This window comes from Balaenoptera ricei, chromosome 5, assembly GCF_028023285.1.
Source record: "Balaenoptera ricei isolate mBalRic1 chromosome 5, mBalRic1.hap2, whole genome shotgun sequence".
Taxonomy (NCBI): domain Eukaryota; kingdom Metazoa; phylum Chordata; class Mammalia; order Artiodactyla; family Balaenopteridae; genus Balaenoptera; species Balaenoptera ricei.
The window spans coordinates 138,533,162-138,552,328 of NC_082643.1; the positions used below are offsets into that span (position 1 = coordinate 138,533,162).

The following is a 19,167-nucleotide window of genomic DNA, read 5'->3' on the forward strand; positions in this document are numbered from 1 at the left end:
ATGAAATGGATCTTTTTGACGCTAGCTCAGGCTCGATAATTCCCTGCATTTCACATGTTTGCCGTTTGCATTTTTTTTTTTTTTAAATAACCGTAAATGCGATGATGTTTGGAGGGACTGTTTACACTGGAACATCTGCCTTGTAGCTTTGGTGCTATAATTAATACTTTGTAGCACGTTTTTTGTTTGGCATCTAGTGTGTGGGTTGCCGCTTTCATGCAGACACTTCTTTATGAAAGGATTAACTGCATTTGCCAGACTTAAGACTTCAAATTTGGAGTGTGTGTACGAAAGTGTTAGTTCTTTCCTCTTGTAATTTAAATGTATTTCATTTGTTTGAAAAGTATAACAGCGCTGAGGATCCGGGTTTTCTAGAGAAAGGAAAGTAACCCATGTTGAACTAACTTTGATTTTACAGAAATATCCATATGCCTACAGATTTAGTCAGTTCGTGTGGAAACGTGTAGGAAAGTCGCATCCAATACGGTGTTAACTCTTAGTTACCTTGAAGTCCTTATTGCCATTTTTTTTGGTTTCAAGACTAATTGGCGTGTAGGTAGGACTATAGCACCTTTTTACCACAGCAATTTATTTACTTTTACAACTTTTAAAGGAGTTGTTGTTCTCTCCATTATGATAGCCATTAGCCACATGTGGCTCTTGTACACTTGAAATATGGCTAGTGTGATTGAGGAATTGAATTCTTAATTTTAATTAATTTAACTTCACATAGCCACATGTGGTAAATGGTTACCATTTTGGACAGTGCACTTGTAGAATCCTCCTTTAGTCTCAAAATGTCCCAAGATTAAGGAACACCCTGAGATTAAGGCTGACAGCTAGTGTAAGGGTCAGGAATGCAATTTTTTTTCGGTTGCGTTGGGTCTTCGTTGCGGTGCGCGGGCTTTTCATTGCGGTGGCTTCTCTTGTAGCGGAGCACGGGCTCTAGGCGTGCGGGCTTAAGTAGTTGTGGCACGAGGGCTCAGTAGTTGTGGCTCACGGGCTGTAGAGAGCAGGCTCAGTAGTTGTGGCGCACGGGCTTAGTTGCCCCGCGGCATGTGGGATCTTCCCGGACCAGGGCTCGAACCTGTGTCCCCTGCATTGGCAGGCGGATTCTTAACCACTGTGCCACCAGGGAAGTCCTGAAACTTTTTTTTTCAGGGCACTTACACCACACCTGCCTAGTTCTTTGTTAGGTAAAAGGAGTTGTAGTAATTGTTAGGTGGCTACACATATTGTAGGTACCTACAAATATTGTAGGTAAATTATTTCATGTTATTTATTGCTTTTGGAAAAAGTGCTGTTTCTACAGTTAATGATACTTAGGTTGGACTTAGTTGCAGATGAAATTAAAATTAGGAATTGTTAACAAGTAGATTTCCATATGTGCGTAGGAAGGTCCGCTGACTTTAGTTTCTATGTGACAATAATAGTTTTGCAACCGAGTGAGGACAGTGACCTTGAAATTGGTCTTAATATACTTTTACCCGTACTGCATGTGTTTAGAATATAACAAAGAAAAAATAAAAAATGGAAACAAAGTTTTACCTGCTCTGAAGTCCCCTTTCTTCTGTATACAGTAGGTAATCAAATGTTTGAACTAGAATAAATTTGTTTAAAAGTGAATTAGAGGGACGTCCCTGGCGGTCCAGTGGTTGAGACTTAGCCTTCCAGTTCAGGGGGTGTGGGTTCGATCCCTGGTCAGGGGTGCTAGGATCCCACAGGCCTCGCGGCCAGGAAGCCAAGGCATAAAGCAGAGGCAGTGTTGTAGCACATTCAATAAAGACTTAAAAAAAAAAAAAAGTCCACGTCAAAAAAAATCTTAATAAAAAAAAAGTGAATTAGAAAACGAAATGCAATTTTGCTATAATGTAAATACACTACATTCTTATGAAACTTCCAAAATACTTCTTTTAAAAGTCTGTAAAGAATCTTATGAGAAGAAAAATCTGATAATGTGGCAAATTCACTGATTTGTTTGTTTTCTTTTAGATTTCTATCCTAAATCCTTTCTGGAATGGATATAGTATGAATGAACACAGAAGTATATGTTTTTATGTAAATTGACAAAGGATATATATTTTAAAATGCTTTATTGTGTTAGAAACCTGAAATGTTCAAGACATGATTCTTTTGGGTTAAAAGTAGATTAAAATACTTGTTTGTGCAGATTATTTCTAGAATAGAGTATTCTGGTAAAAAAAAATGAACGACTACAGTTTAGTTTTCACTTGTAGTGGACAACATGATATGTGCAGAGAAGCAGACAAAAGCTAATAGGGAACTGAATTTAACGTTTGATTATGCGAGTATTTCAAAGCCTTGCCGTCTTGGCCGTTATTGGGGATTACACAAACTAAGTTATTTGATGGTATAGAGTTGCCATCCCACCTATTACTTTGAAGACTGGTTAAAAGCAGTTTCCACAGAGGCAGACATGGTGCCCTGTATGATTGGTGGACAGGAGAGCTACTGGCCAACCAGCTTTAACAGAAGGGATCTCTTTGTTTAGTGTGCATTCTAATTTCCTTTAGTATTTCTGCTTCTGATAATGCATTTCTTAGCATTGATTCAAATATATTTTCTTTGTTCAAAAAAGTGCTTTTGGACATAAAAAGCTAGGTTATAGAAGGGATCATATGCAGAGGACTGTTTGTTCAGAATTTTCTCCCCCAGATAACTGCATGGTTCATTTCTTCTCTTATTCCTTTCAGAATTCTGCTCAGATGTCCTCTAAATGTCATACTGAGGTCTTCCTTGACCAGAAGTCCTCTTCAGCCCAACCTTCTGATTTTCTTCCTTGCTTTATTTTTCTCATCCCTTATCACCATCTGACATATGTATACAAGTCATTTATCACATGTCTACCATAATTAAAATGTAGGTTTTATGAGGATAGGGATTTTGTTCTGTTAATTGCTATACCCCCATTAGTTAGAATAACGTACCATAATACGTATTCAAGAAATATTTTTGCATAGAATCAGTGTTAAGACAGTGACTACAGGGCAGGAGAGCAAAACCGTAATCTTTGGATTTTGTGCTTGCATAAAGACTTTTGGAGAAGGGAGTTAAGCTGGGCCTTGGCATTGTAGAATACATTGTTATATGAGGTAATTGTAGGGTATCAGGCAGAACCTGTATTACCCGGTGAGACCTTGGAAGTTTCATTTATGAATGAATCATGGTATCAGGTTTGTTTACATGGCCCTTTTTCCCATCACAAAAGCATAAGAGGAAATTTTTATTGTTTCTTTTTTGGTTGTGTTAGCACTGGAGGAGAAATGGTATCTGGATTAAATGAGGATGTTTGTCATGAGCCTGTTGTATCAAGTAGTAAAACTCAGCCATCTGTAGTTTCATAAAGCTCTAAAACTGATTCTGACACAGAGTCAGGGGTGAGGACCCCTGTATATGATATTACGAGACAGGAATATAAAATGTTAGAAGGGAGAACATTTGTAATTTACAGTCGCTTTGTGTGTGTTTTTTAGAAAATTTAAAACTCAAATTGAATCCTTGGAATTTGGGAAAGGTATGCTGGGAAGCTGGTGTGGCAGAGCAAGCCACTTAACTGATCAGTGACCCTAGCCAACCATCAGCATCCACATCTAAATCCAACTTTGCTCTCTATTTGTAGGCAGTAGCCCTATTGAAGAGAGAAAAACTGAAGATTCTTAGTGAAAAATGGTTTTAGAAATAATGTCAGTTGCCAGTGCTGACGGTAAGAAGAAGAAGTGAAGAGATTTAAAAGAGTGATGGTTGTTAGTATATATATTAGGATGTAGAGGGGAGGCAATTTTTGCTGTGACTGTATTTTTTTTTTTCTTAATTAAGTTATTTTATTTATTTATTTTTGGCTGCATTGGGTCTTCATTGCTGCGCGGGGGCTTTCTCTAGTTGCGACGAGCAGGGGCTACTCTTCATTGCGGTGCGTGGGCTTCTCTTGTTGTGGAGCACAGGCTCTAGGTGTGCAGGCTTCAGTAGTAGTGGCACGCGGGCTCAGTAGTTGTGGCTTGCAGCCTCTAGAGCGCAGGCTCAGTAGTTGTGGCCCACGGGCTTAGTTGCTCCGTGGCATGTGGGATCTTCCCGGACCAGGGCTCGAACCCGTGTCCCCTGCATTGGCAGGCGGATTCTTAACCACTGCGTCACCAGGGAAGTCCTGTGACTGTATTCTTGACTTCTGGGAACTTCCCTGGAATGTCAGCTGTACATTTACATTTAAGCTGTTTTATGATGCATACTGTACAAACTTGTATTGAAGTTGTAACTTAAAAAAAAACAAGTTTAACTTGTTGCATGTGGTTTTTCCCCTTTAGGTAAGATATGAATTGTATTTTCACTACTTAATTTGGAACTAAAATAATTCCATAAAATTTTAATTTAATAAAAGCAATCTTTTGTCTATTTAAAAGTGAAATATAAATTGCAATATAGAAATAAATGATGGAGAGGTTAATGTTTTTGTTACCTGATATGCTCTATCCCACTGAGATTTTCTTTGGTAAGTATAATAGGAACACATTTTCAGTTGAGATCATTTGAAATTTCTACTAAAACCTACTGGGGAAATTATAATCTTATTTGAAGCCAGTGATAATTTTAATCTTAAAGATTGTTTTTATTATAGAGGAGATTATATGAGCATTTCTCTGTGTAATCTGTAAGAGTTGTTTTATCTGATTGTGTATAAAAGGAGAGATGAAAGTTTGCTTTTAAGAATGTAGACCTAAGGGACTTCCCTGGTGGCGCAGTGGTTAAGAGTCCGCCTGCCCATGCAGGGGACACGGGTTCGATCCCTGGTCTGGGAAGATCCCACATGCCGCGGAGCGACTAAGCCCGTGAGCCACATCTACTGAGCCTGTGCTCTAGAGCCCGTGAGCCACAACTACTGAGCCCATGTGCCACTACTACTGAAGCCTGCACACCTAGGGCCCGTGCTCCGCAACAAGAGAAGCCACCACGATGAGAAGCCCGCGCACCGCAACGAAGAGTGGCCCCCACTCACCACAACTAGAGAAAGCCTGAGCGCAGCCAAAAAATAAAAAAGTATGCCCATGTGTTTAAAAAAAAAAAATAGACCTAGGGGGAAAAAAACCCCTCCGGGCTGGTTGTGTACTTCCACACATGGTGGTGGTTCTGATTTAAGAAAAAAAAATTTTCCCCTTATGTTAATGGCTTTCACTTAATATGGTACCCTTTTTTTCAGAGAGATCTCATTGAAGATTACAAGATCACCTTTGGTTATCGGTGCTTGGGAACTGAGTCAGAATCTTTAAGAAGAGGGAAATGAAGTAAATTGGCATTTATTTTTTTTATTTTTATTTTTTTTTAAATTTTATTTATTTATTTATTTAGATAAATAAATTTATTTATTTATTTAGTTTTGGCTGTGTTGGGTCTTCGTTTCTGTGCGAGGGCTTTTTCTAGTTGGGGCAAGCGGGGGCCACTCTTCATCGCGGTGCGCGGGCCTCTCACTATCGCGGCTCTCTTGTTGCAGAGCACAGGCTCCAGACGCGCAGGCTCAGCAGTTGTGGCTCACGGGCCCAGTTGCTCCGCGGCATGTGGGATCTTCCCAGACCAGGGCTCGAACCCATGTCCCCTGTATTGGCAGGCAGATTCTCAACCACTGCGCCACCAGGGAAGCCCAATTGGCATTTATTGATCATCTATTTTGAGCCAGATTCTATGCCAGGCTTTTTTTCCACATTAGCTGATATAAACCTTGCATTACTCCTTTGAGGAAATTGTAATAAGTATAGGCAATACTTATGATTACATTGTCTAAAGTATATTTCTGATTACTTTATATACAGTCAGTTGTGCTGTATCAGAACATACGGGTTCCTAAAAGTCAGTGCACTATGCAAAATCAGGTGATAAAACCCACAGGGCTTGTGGGAAAAATGGAGTCGGCACAACACTTAAAAACTTCATTGATGCCAAATTAGGAACCAAGGTAAGAACCTAATAGAAATGATAGCACAGTTTTACATATGTAAAATGGCTAACCAATATGGAAATACTATAATGTAAATACTGCCTTTTACCTTGGAAAAGACCTGAAGTTTGCTTGTAGAAGTAGGTGTCAGAAGGATTGCAGCTGGTGAATTATTATGAAGTGATGGAAGGAAAATTATCTTAAATCTGAGAGGAAGTTGTGACACCTCATAACCCACAAGGTGAACTGAGGGAGCTTAGATGTTTGAGGCGTGTGTCTGTGCTCTGCGTGCCTATGCAGCTCGTTTCAGCAGGGCGCAGATTTCTGTGTTCATCTAGTATTTCTGGGGGACAAATCCCACAGAAGCAAACTTGAAATTTGAAATTTAGTTTGCTCGAAACGTCAAATTATCAATCGTGTGGGAGCAAATATGTGTTTTCAAAACTAGCATTGTAGGGAACTGGCCATACCTGAACTTACTTAGAGGTCACACAGCCTGGGTCTGGGTAACCCTTCCCTCACTCTGTCGTGTGTCTGTTACTATTAGTTTTTAAAATTTTGGTTGCACCAGGTCTTAGTTACAGCAGGTGGGCTCCTTAGTTGCAGCTCCAGGGCTCCTTAGCTGTGGCACGTGGACTCCTTAGTTGTGGCATGCACGTGGGATCTAGTTCCCTGACCAGGGATCCAACCTGGGCCCCCTGCATTGGGAGTGCGGAGTCTTACCCACTGCGCCACCAGGGAGGTCCCCTGAAGTGTGTCTATTCTTGCATCTAGTATCTGAGATAGTGTCACATTCTTTGCCAACTTAGTTGCCACTGCCATTAAGGAGACTTAAACTTCTTCCAACATTTTCTTTGTTAGAAGAAGCTTTGTACCCAGAGTATCAAAAGTTTCAGGCTAATTCATTCTAAAGATTTTTGTGGGGTGGCTAAGTAACACTTTTAAAGCAGGAAATAAAATATTATACGTTTCTTCAATTTGTGTTTTGAAACAATTTTGATGCTCAATGGGGGAAGCCTGGTGTGGAAAGAAAAATAGAAAGATGATGGGTTTTAATCCTGACTTTGCTTTACTTTATCTTTTATGTTTTTTAAGCCTTAGTTTGTAAATTTGAGTAAAGAGAGAAACAGTACTTTTCTGACCTACCTCACTGGTCAGGTAGTGAGATATGTATAAAAGTCCTTGGTAAATGGTAAAGCATATGTATTAGTAAACATCTGTTATAGGTGTAGTCTATTAAGGACGTTAGCTTTTTCATTGAATTGATCTCATCTTGGTTTTATGTTATGCTTTGTATTCTGTTTAATATTTTTATTTTGCTTTTGTATATTTTTTGGTATTTAAGAAGGTTTATATTTTTGTTTTAATCAGTTTTATGCTTATACCTTTAAAAATTCCTGGGAATTCCCCGGAGGTCCAGTGGTTAGGATTTGGCGCTTTTACTGCTGTGGGCCCGGGTTTGATCCCTGGTCAGGGAACTAAGATGCTTCAAGCCACGCAGCGCGGCCAAAAAAAATTCCTTTAGTCCTCTTTTTTTCTTACTTAGGGTGTGGAGGGGAGGGAATTTTATGCTGTGATTGTGAATTTTATGCTATTATTTTATTTGTCACCTATAAAATAAATCCATTTTCTTTTTTTTCCCCCATTTTTAAAAATTATGGTGAAATATGCATAATATAAAATTTACCATCTTAGCCATTTTTTAAGTGTACAGTTCAGTGGCGTTAATAAGCACTTTCACATCATTGTGCAACCATCAACCCCGTCCATCTCCAGAACTTTTTCATCTTCCCAAACTGAAACTCTGCACCCATTAAACAACTCCCCCATCACCACTCCTCCCCCAGCCCCTGGCACCCACCATTCTGCTTTCTGTCTCTATGGGTTTGGCTTCTCTAGGAACTGCATGTGAGTGGGATCATACAGTATGTGTCTTTATGTGATGGGCTTATTTCACTCAGCACAGTATCCTCAAGGTTCATCCATGTTATAGCAGGTGTCAGAATTTCCTTCTTTTTTAAGGCTGAATAAAGTTCTGTTGTATTTATATACCACTTTTTGTTTATCTATTCATCTGTCAATGGACACTTGGGTTACCTCCACATTTTAGCCATTGGGAATAATGCTGCTGTGAACATGGGTGTACAAATCTCTCTTCAAGACCCTGCTTTCAATGCCTTTGGGTATATACCAAGAAGCAGATTGCTGGGTCATATGGTAATTCTTGAGGCATACCATACCGTTTTCCATAGTGGTTCCTAGCAATGCACAAGGGTTCCAGTTTCTCTACATTCTTGCCAACACTACTGTTTTCTGTTTTTGTTTTTGTTTCATAATAGCCATCCTAGTGACCATGAAGTAGTATCTCATCGCAATTTTGATTTTCGTTTTCCTAATGATTAGTGACGTTGAGTGTCTTTTCATGTATTTATTGGCCATCTGTATGCTGTCTTTGGAGAAATGTCTAATTAAGTCCTTGCCCATTTTTTAATTGGGTTGTTTGTTGTTGAGTTGTAAGATTTCTCTCTATTTACTGGCTATCGATGCCTTATCAGATATATGACTTGCAACTATTTTCTTCCATCTGTGTGTAGTCTTTTTTTTCCCCCAGACCTGTTTGTTCGTTTGTTTATTTATTTATTTATTGCACCACACGGCATGCGGGATCCTGGTTCCCCAACCAGGGATCGAACCCATGCCCCGTGCATTGGGAGCACAGAGTCTTAACCACTGGACCACCAGGGAAGTCCCTGTGTGTCATCTTTTGATGCACAAAATTTTTAAATTTTCATGAAGTCTACTTTTTCTCTTTTTTCTTTTGTTTTCTGTGCCTTTGGAGTCACATCTAGGAAATCACTGCCAAATTCAATGTCATGAAGCTTTTTTTTTTTTTTTTGGCTGTGTTGGGTCTTCATTGCTGTGTGCGGGCTTTCTCTAGTTGTGGCGAGCGGGGGCTACTCTTCGTTGCAGTGCGCGGGCTTCTCATGGCGGTGGCTTCTGTTGTTGTGGAGCATGGGCTCTAGGCGCGCGGGCTTCAGTAGTTATGGGTTACAGTCTCTAGAGCACAGGCTCAGTAGTTGTGACTCACGGGCTTAGTTGGTCTGCAGCATGTGGGATCTTCCTGGACCAGGGATCGAACCCGTGTCCCCTGCATTGGCAGGCGGTAAATCCATTTTCTTATGTGTGAGGCAGTGAATGAGCTTATTCTACTTAATTTTTTTTCTAGTCTCTTTTCCTCTGACTTTTTAAAGTTATTTTTACTTTGTGAGAGCATGCCATTTTATGTACTATTCTACCCTCATCAATACCTTTGTTTTAGATTTAATTCTACAATTAAATATAGTTAATATTAAACAACAGACCTTTTTCAGAAGTTTTCCCAGTCATCTCTTGGTTGGATGAAGCTTATTGTCTAGTATAGATTCCTCAACAGTGCTTGTGGAAATCTCTTAAGGTCTTAGATGTTAAAAGTGTTTTCCTACAGTCTTGATGTTTGAAGGACAGCTTGGCTGGGTTTAAAATCCTTGATTCACATCTTCTTACATTTCTTGAAAATAATTGACCCCCTGTTGTCTTGCTTATATGTTGCTGATGCCAAACTGATTTCCTTTTCTTTGTCGATGACTTGGTCTTTCTTTTCGAAGACTTGAATTTTTCTTATCTGTAAAATTGAATTGATTTACTTAGGTATGTCTCTGTGTTGACTATTCTGGATAAATTTTCCCTTGTGGTTTCAGATTGTAGATTGATGTTTTCTTTTGAGTCAAGAATTATAGTTTTGAATATTAGTTCTGGTCAGTTGTTTCATTCTTCAGTGATCTTTGCTTATTGGATCTTTGCATCTCTTTTATATTACGTTTCCTTCATTTTTTTTCTCTGTTATTCATTTGCTTGAGAAGTCTTATTTTCTATCTTTTTAGATCATACATCTTGTAATTTAGTCTTCATTTCTGTGATGATTTTGTTTTTTTCTGTTTCTTAAGTTCAGTTTGTTCCTATTTTAAAACTTGTTTGCTCTTTAAAATTTTGAATATTTGATTTGAGGTGTTCTTTTATGTCTGCATTTGTTATTTAATTATTTCTAATTTGTGATGGAGCGTTACATCTTTCCAATGTGTTATCGCTATGGTTTTTGGTGTGTTTTCATCTACCCAAATTTTTCACTTTTAAAAACTCTATGTAAGTAACTTGGTATGAATGCTGGGTTCTTTTTTCTGTTCAGGTTATTTGTGATGGGTTTTACTGCACCAGCAATATAGACAGTTTTATTTTTGGGTGAGGCTGGGTGGTTTCTTCAGTCTCTTAGTTCAAGAGTACCCTCTTTGTTGCTACAGTCAAATGCAGTTTTTAAAATAAGTCCCCTCTCCCACATTGTTCTGTATTGGTTTAATAAGGCCTTGATCTTCAGTGCTGCCCTCTCCATCAAACCTTCAAGTGACACTTTCTCCTTCTAAGGTGTCTCTTTCTCCTCCAAAGCTATGCCTTACTAAAACTGCCACCTTTGGTCTTATAGACTTTCTGAGCCTCTACATTTTGACTCCCCAGTAGCCATTGCTCTCATCCACCATGTCTCTCAGTACTTCCTTTTGACCTCTGGCTTGGGTGAACTTGGGTAAATCCTGAATATTACCCATTCAGTCACCACGAGGACCCTGCTGTATTTTTCTTTTGGACAGTTCCCATTGGAACATGAGACTTCTGGTCTTCAGTGTTTATGCAATTACATGTAAATTAGAGTTTTTAGTTGTCTTATCTCTTTGTAATGCTCTGGGTGATTTTATTTGCTTCCTTTCTTGGCCTGTATGGTTTTTTTTTTTTTTTAAATTAACTTATTTATTTATTTATTTATTTTGGCTGAGTTGGATCTTTCTTGCTGCACGCGGGCTTTCTCTAGTTGTGGAGAGCGGGGGCTTCTCTTCGTTGCGGTGCGCGGGCTTCTCATTGTGGTGGCTTCTCGTTGCAGAGCACAGGCTCTAGGCGCGTGGGCTCAGTAGTTGTGGCACACGGGCTTAGTTGCTCCGCGGCATGTGGGATCTTCCTGGACCAGGGCTCGAACCCGTGTCCCCTGCATTGGCAGGTGGATCCTTAACCACTGCACCACCAGGGAAGCCCCAACCTGTTGTTATGAGGATTTGTGTAATGTTTAGAAATTAGGGGGCAGCCATTATCCTGTAAATCATTTCTGGTTTTATGTGTTATGCTTGAAAATAGTAGTGCTTGCTTTAATATAATTTGCAGTTCAGGTTTTATATAATTGAGTAATTGGTTATACTTTTGTTGCTGTGTCCCCATGACCACTCCATTGTTTTCTGTAAACTCTTTGGGATTATTTATCATTGAAATAATTATGAGGTTCTATTAAATAGCTGACTTTCAATCATATGTATATACCTTGAGTTTTATTTAATTTTGTCCTATCCCTAAGCAATCAGAGTTCATAGCAGAGTTCTACTCATATTAAGCAGGAATCCTAAATTTTCCTCCAATTTTCTTTTCTCAAGTGACATAATTTAATGCTGGGGGGAAAAAAAAAGTAAGGTAAGAGAAGTCTGGCACGTTTTATAATGCATTAACAGGATTTTAGTATCCAGAAAGCAGATGGTGATTGTCACATTCAATTCTGTGGCTAGTAAGACCTCATCTGTAATTTTAACTTCTGGACCCAAAACTTGGAGAGATAAAGACCAACGACTCCGTAATGCTGACACACCACAAAAATATTGGTGTAAAATTCCCACAGACCTTTCTTGTCTTTTGTTCTGAGACTATGTACTTGTTACTTTAGATTTTTGAAGTGCCTTTTGTTTTGTGAAATACTGACAGATTTTTAAAAGATTGTTTATTTAGAAAAATAAAAATTAAGCAACCCCATTTTAAAAATAAATTTATTTATTTATTTTTTGGCTGTGTTGGGTCTTTGTTGCTGCGCGCTGGCTTTCTCTAGTTGCAGCAAGCGGGAGCTACTCTTTGTTGCGGTGCGAGGACTTCTCATTGCGGTGGCTTCTCTTGTTGTGGAGCACGGGCTCTAGGCGTGCGGGCTCAGTAGTTGCGGCCCATGGGCTCTAGAGTGCAGGCTCAGTAGTTGTGGCGCACAGGCTTAGTTGCTCCGCGGCATGTGGGATCTTCCCGGACCAGGGATTGAACCCGTGTCCCCTGCCTTGGCAGGCGGATTCTTAACCACTGCACCACCAGGGAAGTCCCCAACCCCATTTAAACTGTCTAATTTTTTTGAAATTTTACTAGTTTTATAAAATATACAAGTATAGGAACAATACTGTATCGACTTCAGAGGGTGGCACAAAAGGTCAAAGGACTTAAAACTTTCGTATAAGGAACAGCTAAAATTACAAAGATGTTTAGCTTGAATAAGAGAAAACTGAAGTCTTAAGAGCTAGAATCAGTCAACAGAAATTAGAGGGTGATAGAGTTTGGCTCAATATAGCTAAAAACATTTCAGTAGAGCAAGCTGGCGCCAACAAGAGCTGTGTGACCACTTGCACCAGATGACATTTACTATAGAATTAAGACAAACGTATTTTTAAAAATAGTATAAAACTAGGAGGGGGAAAAATCATTCATAAGATTTGTTTTCATGGTTGTAATAGTTTGCCAGAAATTGTATGATATAAAAAGCTAACATATTGTCTGCAAATGGAAGCTCTAACTAAAAGAATTAAAGGAAAGGAAGGATAAAGGTAGTTTTTCAGCGTTCCTATGTTTTCTTTTCAAAAAACATTTAAAAATTTAAAGTATCATTACCTACAGTGAAGTGCACAGGTTTTGAGTGTACTGTTCTATTAGCTGTCTTGGGCATGCTGCTCTTTAATTTTGACAAGTCACAAACCAATGCAGCCTGTGGCCCTTTCAAGATGTAGAGCATTTACACCATCTCAGAAGAGACACCTTGTTCCTCCTGATTGTATATTTTAATTCAGTTTCTGCTTTCAGATTTCTCTATAATCAGTCACACTGTGTTGAGTCTAAATATTTTAAGCTGTAACTGATACCGTAGTGCTTTATTTAAACATTTTATTGAGTGCTTACTCAGGTTCTTTTTATACATTTGTATTTAATTCTCACCTTAACCCTGCAAGGTTGTTAATGTCCACATTTTGCAGGTGACACAGTTGAGGCTCTAATAAGTTTAATTAAGCCAGTGATGCAAACCTGTCTAAGTGTTTTCTAAGATTTGAACTGTAGACTCTAGAGCAGCGTTGTCCAATAGAGTTTCTTGTGATGATGGAAATGTTCTGCATTTGAATTTCCCTGTGTTAGCCATTAGTCACATGTGGCTATTGAACACCTGAGATGTGGGTAGTGTGACTGAGGAGGTTTACTGAAGAAATTTAAATTTTATTTAATATTAGCTAATTAAAACGTTAAATAGCTATAGCTCTGAGTCTAAAGACTGTAGGTGCCCTTTCTCCATACCTGTCTGCTCTACAGAAGTAGGACTACTAAAAGTAGTTCCAGTACACTGGCACTACTAAGTGCTAGCCAGGCTCCTAGTAAGTTAATAAATGTTTCCTGAGTTGATTGTGGCATAGCTAAGGCTCATTTTCTTTTTAACTTTTTAATTGTGAAAATTTCAAACATATGAAAACAAAGACAATAATATAATGAACCTGTCTCCTTGGTTTGACAATTACCAACTTTCAGTGCATTCTTTTTCATCTATGACTCCTACCCCCTGGATTATTTTGTCAAATCCCAGGCATCATTTCAAAATGGCTGACTTTTAAAGCTAAGTTTGGCTTTTATCATTTAGCTTGATTGGAGGCTGCATTCCTTTTAATCAGTTTTGATGGATAAAATGTTTTTTGTATTAGCTGAAGGAAAACAATAGAAAGGTGTATTTAATACTAAAGAAAATTATGTAATGTTAATGCCAAATCTAAATTGTATGTATTGGGACTTCCCTGGCGGTCCAGCGGTTAAGACTCCGTTTCCACTGCAGGGGACACGTGTCCGATCCCTGGTCAGGGAATTGATATCCTGCATGTCACCCGGTGTGGCCAAAACAAAACAACCCCACCCCCCATAAATTGTATGTATTATATTTAAATTTTATATGTCACTATCTTCTATTGATGTAAATAGCCTGGTTTCTTTATTTGCCATGTCACAGTTCTACTGTCAGTTCTGTTTTTAAAATCTTTGTAGTACTGGTTGGATCTGTCCTGCTAATGTGCCATCCAGTAGCTGGCCTGGGGCCTGGATGATGTATCTGTTAGTTCAGTTCTCAAAGTCTGGTGTGCTGTGAATAAGATTGCATGTTTATGAACCCTGGAATTCATAAACAACTTTATGGGGTTGCTTTCCCCAGTTCCGCCTCCTCTGTGATCTTCCTGATATTTTGTTTCCCTGGGGCTCCTCTTCTCATCCTCTGTCTAGAAAGCTGGGGTTCTAGTTATTTCGCTGTGCCGTGTACTTTTGTGATCATGCCCATATTTGGTTAGAGGTTTATCAATTTTATTGATCTTCTCAAAGAACCGGCTTTTGGTTTCACTGATTTCCTTTATTTTTCTCTTTTCTATTTCATTGTTTCTGTTCTTTTTTCTTTTGTTTCTTCTGCTTATGTTGAGTTTAATTTGCTCTTATTTTTCTACTTTCTTAAGGTGGAAGCTGATATGATAATTGGAGACCTTTTAGAATACAGGCTTTTTTCTGACTACTTTTATAATTTTCTCTTTTGTCCTTACTTCTTAGCATTTGGATTGTGATGTGCCTCTTTTTTTGTTTGCTTTTTGTTTTGTTGTTTTCTTTTTTTTAGCTGATCCTGCTTGAAGTTTGTTGAGATTCTCGGTTCTGTGGGTTTAATAGTTTCCATTTCTCTATTGAGATTTCCTATTTGTTTTCTGATTATTTCATGTTTTCCTTTCAACCTTTTAATATTACTTAATAGTTACTGTTTTAATGTCTGTCTGCTATTTCTATCATTATTTCTGAATCTGTTTTTGTTGATTAATTTTTTTCTGTAGGTCATGGGTCACAATTTCCTGTTTCTTCACATTTCTAATAATTTTTGTTTTTCTGTAATGTGTATTATAGACACTAGGATATTGAGTATCTGGATCTTGTTGTCCTTTGTAATAGAGTTTTGTTTTGGCAGATGGTTAATTTGCTTGTGCATCAGCTTGTTCTTGTTTTTAAGCTTTAATAAAAGTGGGTCTAGATTATCCTTATTCCCAAGGTGTGGCATTTCTGGGTCTCTGATGAATCCTGGAGCGTTTAATGAAGTCTCTAACTGGATGTTTGGAACTCAGATGTCTCCCAGCCATGTATAAGCATCAATAGTTGTTCAGCTCATGCTACTTGGTAGTTGTTCTTGGCCAACTTGAGTAGAATTCTGCAGTGTGCCTGATCAATTTAATATTTGACCAAAACTCTTGTACAGATTTCTGAAATTTCATCTCTGTACAGTTCTTTCTGATACCCTGCTCCATAAGTTTCAGCTCTTCAGGCGTTTTCTATCTCAGATATCTGCTTAGGTCAGTAAGACTGCCATGTTCTACTTGTGTTCCTCCTCTCTATTCTGCAGTCTGGAAAATGCCTATAGAGAAAAAAAAAAAAAAAGATTTTCTTGGGATTTACCTTGTTTCCCTTCTAAGAGCACAGTCCTGTGTTGGCTATTGTCCAATGGCTGAAAATAATTATTTCATATTTACTTAACCAGTTTTATGCTTGGCAGGAGCATGAGCTGGTATCAGTTATTCCTAGACGTTTTAGAAGCAGGAGTCTCAGTGTATGGTGCCAGCATTTAGCACACAGGATTTGAACAGTTCATTCTGTTTGAATTATATCCTGTTTTGCTTTACTGTTTCTGTAGCACAGTGTTAATATTTTAAAATTTAGCTGCTAATGAAAGCTAACCGTCTACAATATTCTAATATTTTTGAAACTATTATGTTTAATTTTGAATTAACATATGTTCATGTTACAGGCAAGGTGACAAACAGAATACTATGGCATTCATTCCATACCAAGGGAACCCCTTATTTATAATTCTGAAATTTCAAGAACTCCCCAAACACAAAAATTTCAGAGATGGGATTGTAGACATGTATTTTTATTTAATTTGATGATTCTACTATGGAGAACTTAACATGTCTGCCCACAATGTCGTTTTACAAAGCCTGTTTTAAATGAATTGATGTGAAACCTTTGGTCAAAGTATACTGTATGTAGTATTTGCATCTCTCTTAACCTAAATAAAAGTAAATTCTCTAAAGATTTACTTTAAGTCTACAGGTTTGATTAAAGCAGCATTAAGTATCTTATGGTTTAAAAAAAAAAAAGAATCTTATCATGGTAGCTTTATTCCCATGATTCTGTAGAATTAACTTTGGTGATAGTGTTACATGGGATTTTTAAAAACAAGCAAATTATTTTTTTCATTTTGTACATTTACGCCTTTTGAATAGTTCAAAAAAGGACTTCTTATGATTATATCTTCTGTTATACTTTAAGACTGCTTTTATAAGATTCCATTTTGATTAGACAGAAACCTGTGTTAAAGCTGAATTATACATAGATCTGGCCTTATATGTTTGGAGGAAAGAAATTGTTGAATATGATATACTACTTCCTATTTTTCTTGTAAGCCCTGTATGCTACTAGAGTTTATCTTTGGGCAAGAGCAGAAGTTTCAAGGACATTTTTTGGGGTAAAGTAAATTGAATGTTTGCTGTTACTTTTTCCATTAAACTGTGAGAATACTACTCTCATTTGTTATGAGTGACCTGTTGTAAGAGTAGTGCTTTTAGGAAAAAAAGAGATTGAGGTCTGTTTCCTTAAATGCACACTGAATGGTATGCCATTCTCAGTTATTTTTATGGGTCACCTTGACAGAAGATAATTGGGTTAGTGGCATTGAATATAATTTCAATATGAGCAGCCGCCAAATTTCATGAATTGGGAGCATAATCATTAGGAACTGAAACTTAATTACTTTTGTGAAGTTTGATAAAATAAAAAACTAAGTGTATAGTATTATTATCTCATTCAAAGAAAGTGGAGTTCGGTTTTTCATTTTCATTTGGTAAACTCAGTTATTTGGGAGATTTATCAAATTGGTTAATCTGTGTGTGTTCATTTTTGTCACCTTATTTTTGGCATTTTTATTGCCTATTTGATTATAGTACTGAGTAAGCAAAGGAACAAAAGGTGAGATAAAAGTTGAATTTGTTGACCAGAAGATCTGTTAAAAGATGAAAACTCGGCTTTAATAATATTTATGTTAATAAAATGTAATAAAATTTCTGTATGTGGTGGAAAGAGCTCTTAACTGGGACTCAGAGGACCTAGACTGTTAGGCCCGCCAACACTAACTAGGAATTTTGCCACTAACTAGGTTTGTAATCTCTGGCAACAGATGCACGAGGACCCCATGCAGATTTTTGGATGTCTTTCTCTGAATAGTTCCATCACTTTCAGTACTCTGCCTTGCAGAATACCTCAGCCTCCGTGAACTTCAATCTTTGTTTCTTCAACTCTGTGGACTGTTGTGCTCTGCTTCGGCTCCTTCTCCCTGTGCTATGATCTGTAAAACAGTGACATTACCAAGTGTATCATGTCCCCCCAACCCGTGGTTCACAATCCTGCACTGCCTGTTGTCCAGTGTCTGGCAACAGTTATTTTATATATTTTGTCTGGTTTTGTTGTTTACGTTAGAAGGACAAGTTCAGCCTCACTCCATCATGGCTAAAAGTGGAAGTTCCCTTACTACGTTTTTACAGAAATAAATTTTTAGAGAGCAAATTGAGGGTTTTAAGAATAGTGTACTTAGGGGGCTTCCCTGGTGGCGCAGTTGTTAAGAATCTGCCTGCCAATGCAGGGGACACGGGTTCGAGCCCTGGTCTGGGAAGATCCCACATGCCGCAGAGCAACTAAGCCTGTGCCCCACAACTACTGAGCCTGCGCTCTAGAGCCCGCGAGCCACAACTGCTGAAGCCTGCGTGCCACAACTACTGATGCCTGCGTGCCTAGAGCCCGTGCTCTGCAACAAGAGAAGCCACTGCAATGAGAAGCCCGCACACCGCAACAAAGAGTAGCCTCTGCTCACCACAACTGGAGAAAGCCCATGTACAGCAATGAAGACCCAATGCAGCCAAAAATAATAAATAAATAAATTTATTTTAAAAAGAAAGAATAATGTACTTAAACTGTTCTTTGTATGTATGTAGTTCCTGGAAAACTGTGACAAGTTAGGAGTGTCACTTTTAATTAGCCTAGTCTTTACATCATATTAACAAATTAAGGAATAAAAACCATATGATCATCTCAATAGATTCAGAAAAAGCTTTTGACAAAATTCAACAGCCATTTATGATAAAAACTCTCCAGAAAATGGGCACAGAGGGAACCTACCTCAACATAATGAAGGCCATATATGACAAACTCATGGCAAACATCATACTCAATGGTGAAAAACTGAAAACATTTCCACTAAGATCAGGAACAAGACAAGGATGTCCACTCTCACCACTCTTATTCAACATAGTTTTGGAAATCCTAGCCACAGCAGCCAGAGAAGAAAAAGAAATAAAAGGAATACAAATTGGAAAAGAAGAAGTAAAACTGTCACTGTTTGCAGATGCCATGATACTATACATAGAAAATCCTAAAGATGCCACCAGAAAACTCCTAAAACCAACCAATGAATTTGGTAGAGTTGCAGGATGCAAAATTAATGCACAGAAATCTCTGGCATTTCTATACACTAACAATGAAAAATCAGAAAGAGAAATTAAGGAAACACTCCCATTTACCATAGCAACAGAAAGAATAAAATACCTAGGAATAAACCTACCTAAGGAGGTGGAAGACTTATACTTACAAAACTATACAACACTGATGAAAGAAGTCAAAGATGATATAAACAGGGCTTCCCTGGTGGCGCAGTGGTTGAGAATCTGCCTGCCAATGCAGGGGCACGGGTTCGAGCCCTGGTCTGGGAAGATCCCACATGCCGTGGAGCGGCTAGGCCCGTGAGCCACAATTACTGAGCCTGCGCGTCTGGAGCCTGTGCTCCGCAACAAGAGAGGCCACGATAATGAGAGGCCCGCGCACCGCGATGAAGAGTGGCCCCCACTTGCCACAACTAGAGAAAGCCCTCGCACGAACCGAAGACCCAACACAGCCATAAATAATAAATAAATAAATTAAATAAAATAAAAGGCAAAACTGTAGTTCCCAGAGGCTCTCATTATTAAAAAAAAAAAAAA

At 38.4% G+C, this 19,167-nt stretch overlaps 1 protein-coding gene across 2 annotated transcripts in view; it reads left to right on the plus strand.

The window, feature by feature from the left end:
* The window catches only part of NAA15 (N-alpha-acetyltransferase 15, NatA auxiliary subunit), a 76,640-nt gene that overhangs the window by 1,157 nt on the left and 56,316 nt on the right, over positions 1-19,167 (plus strand). The gene's annotated exons all lie outside the window — the stretch shown is intronic.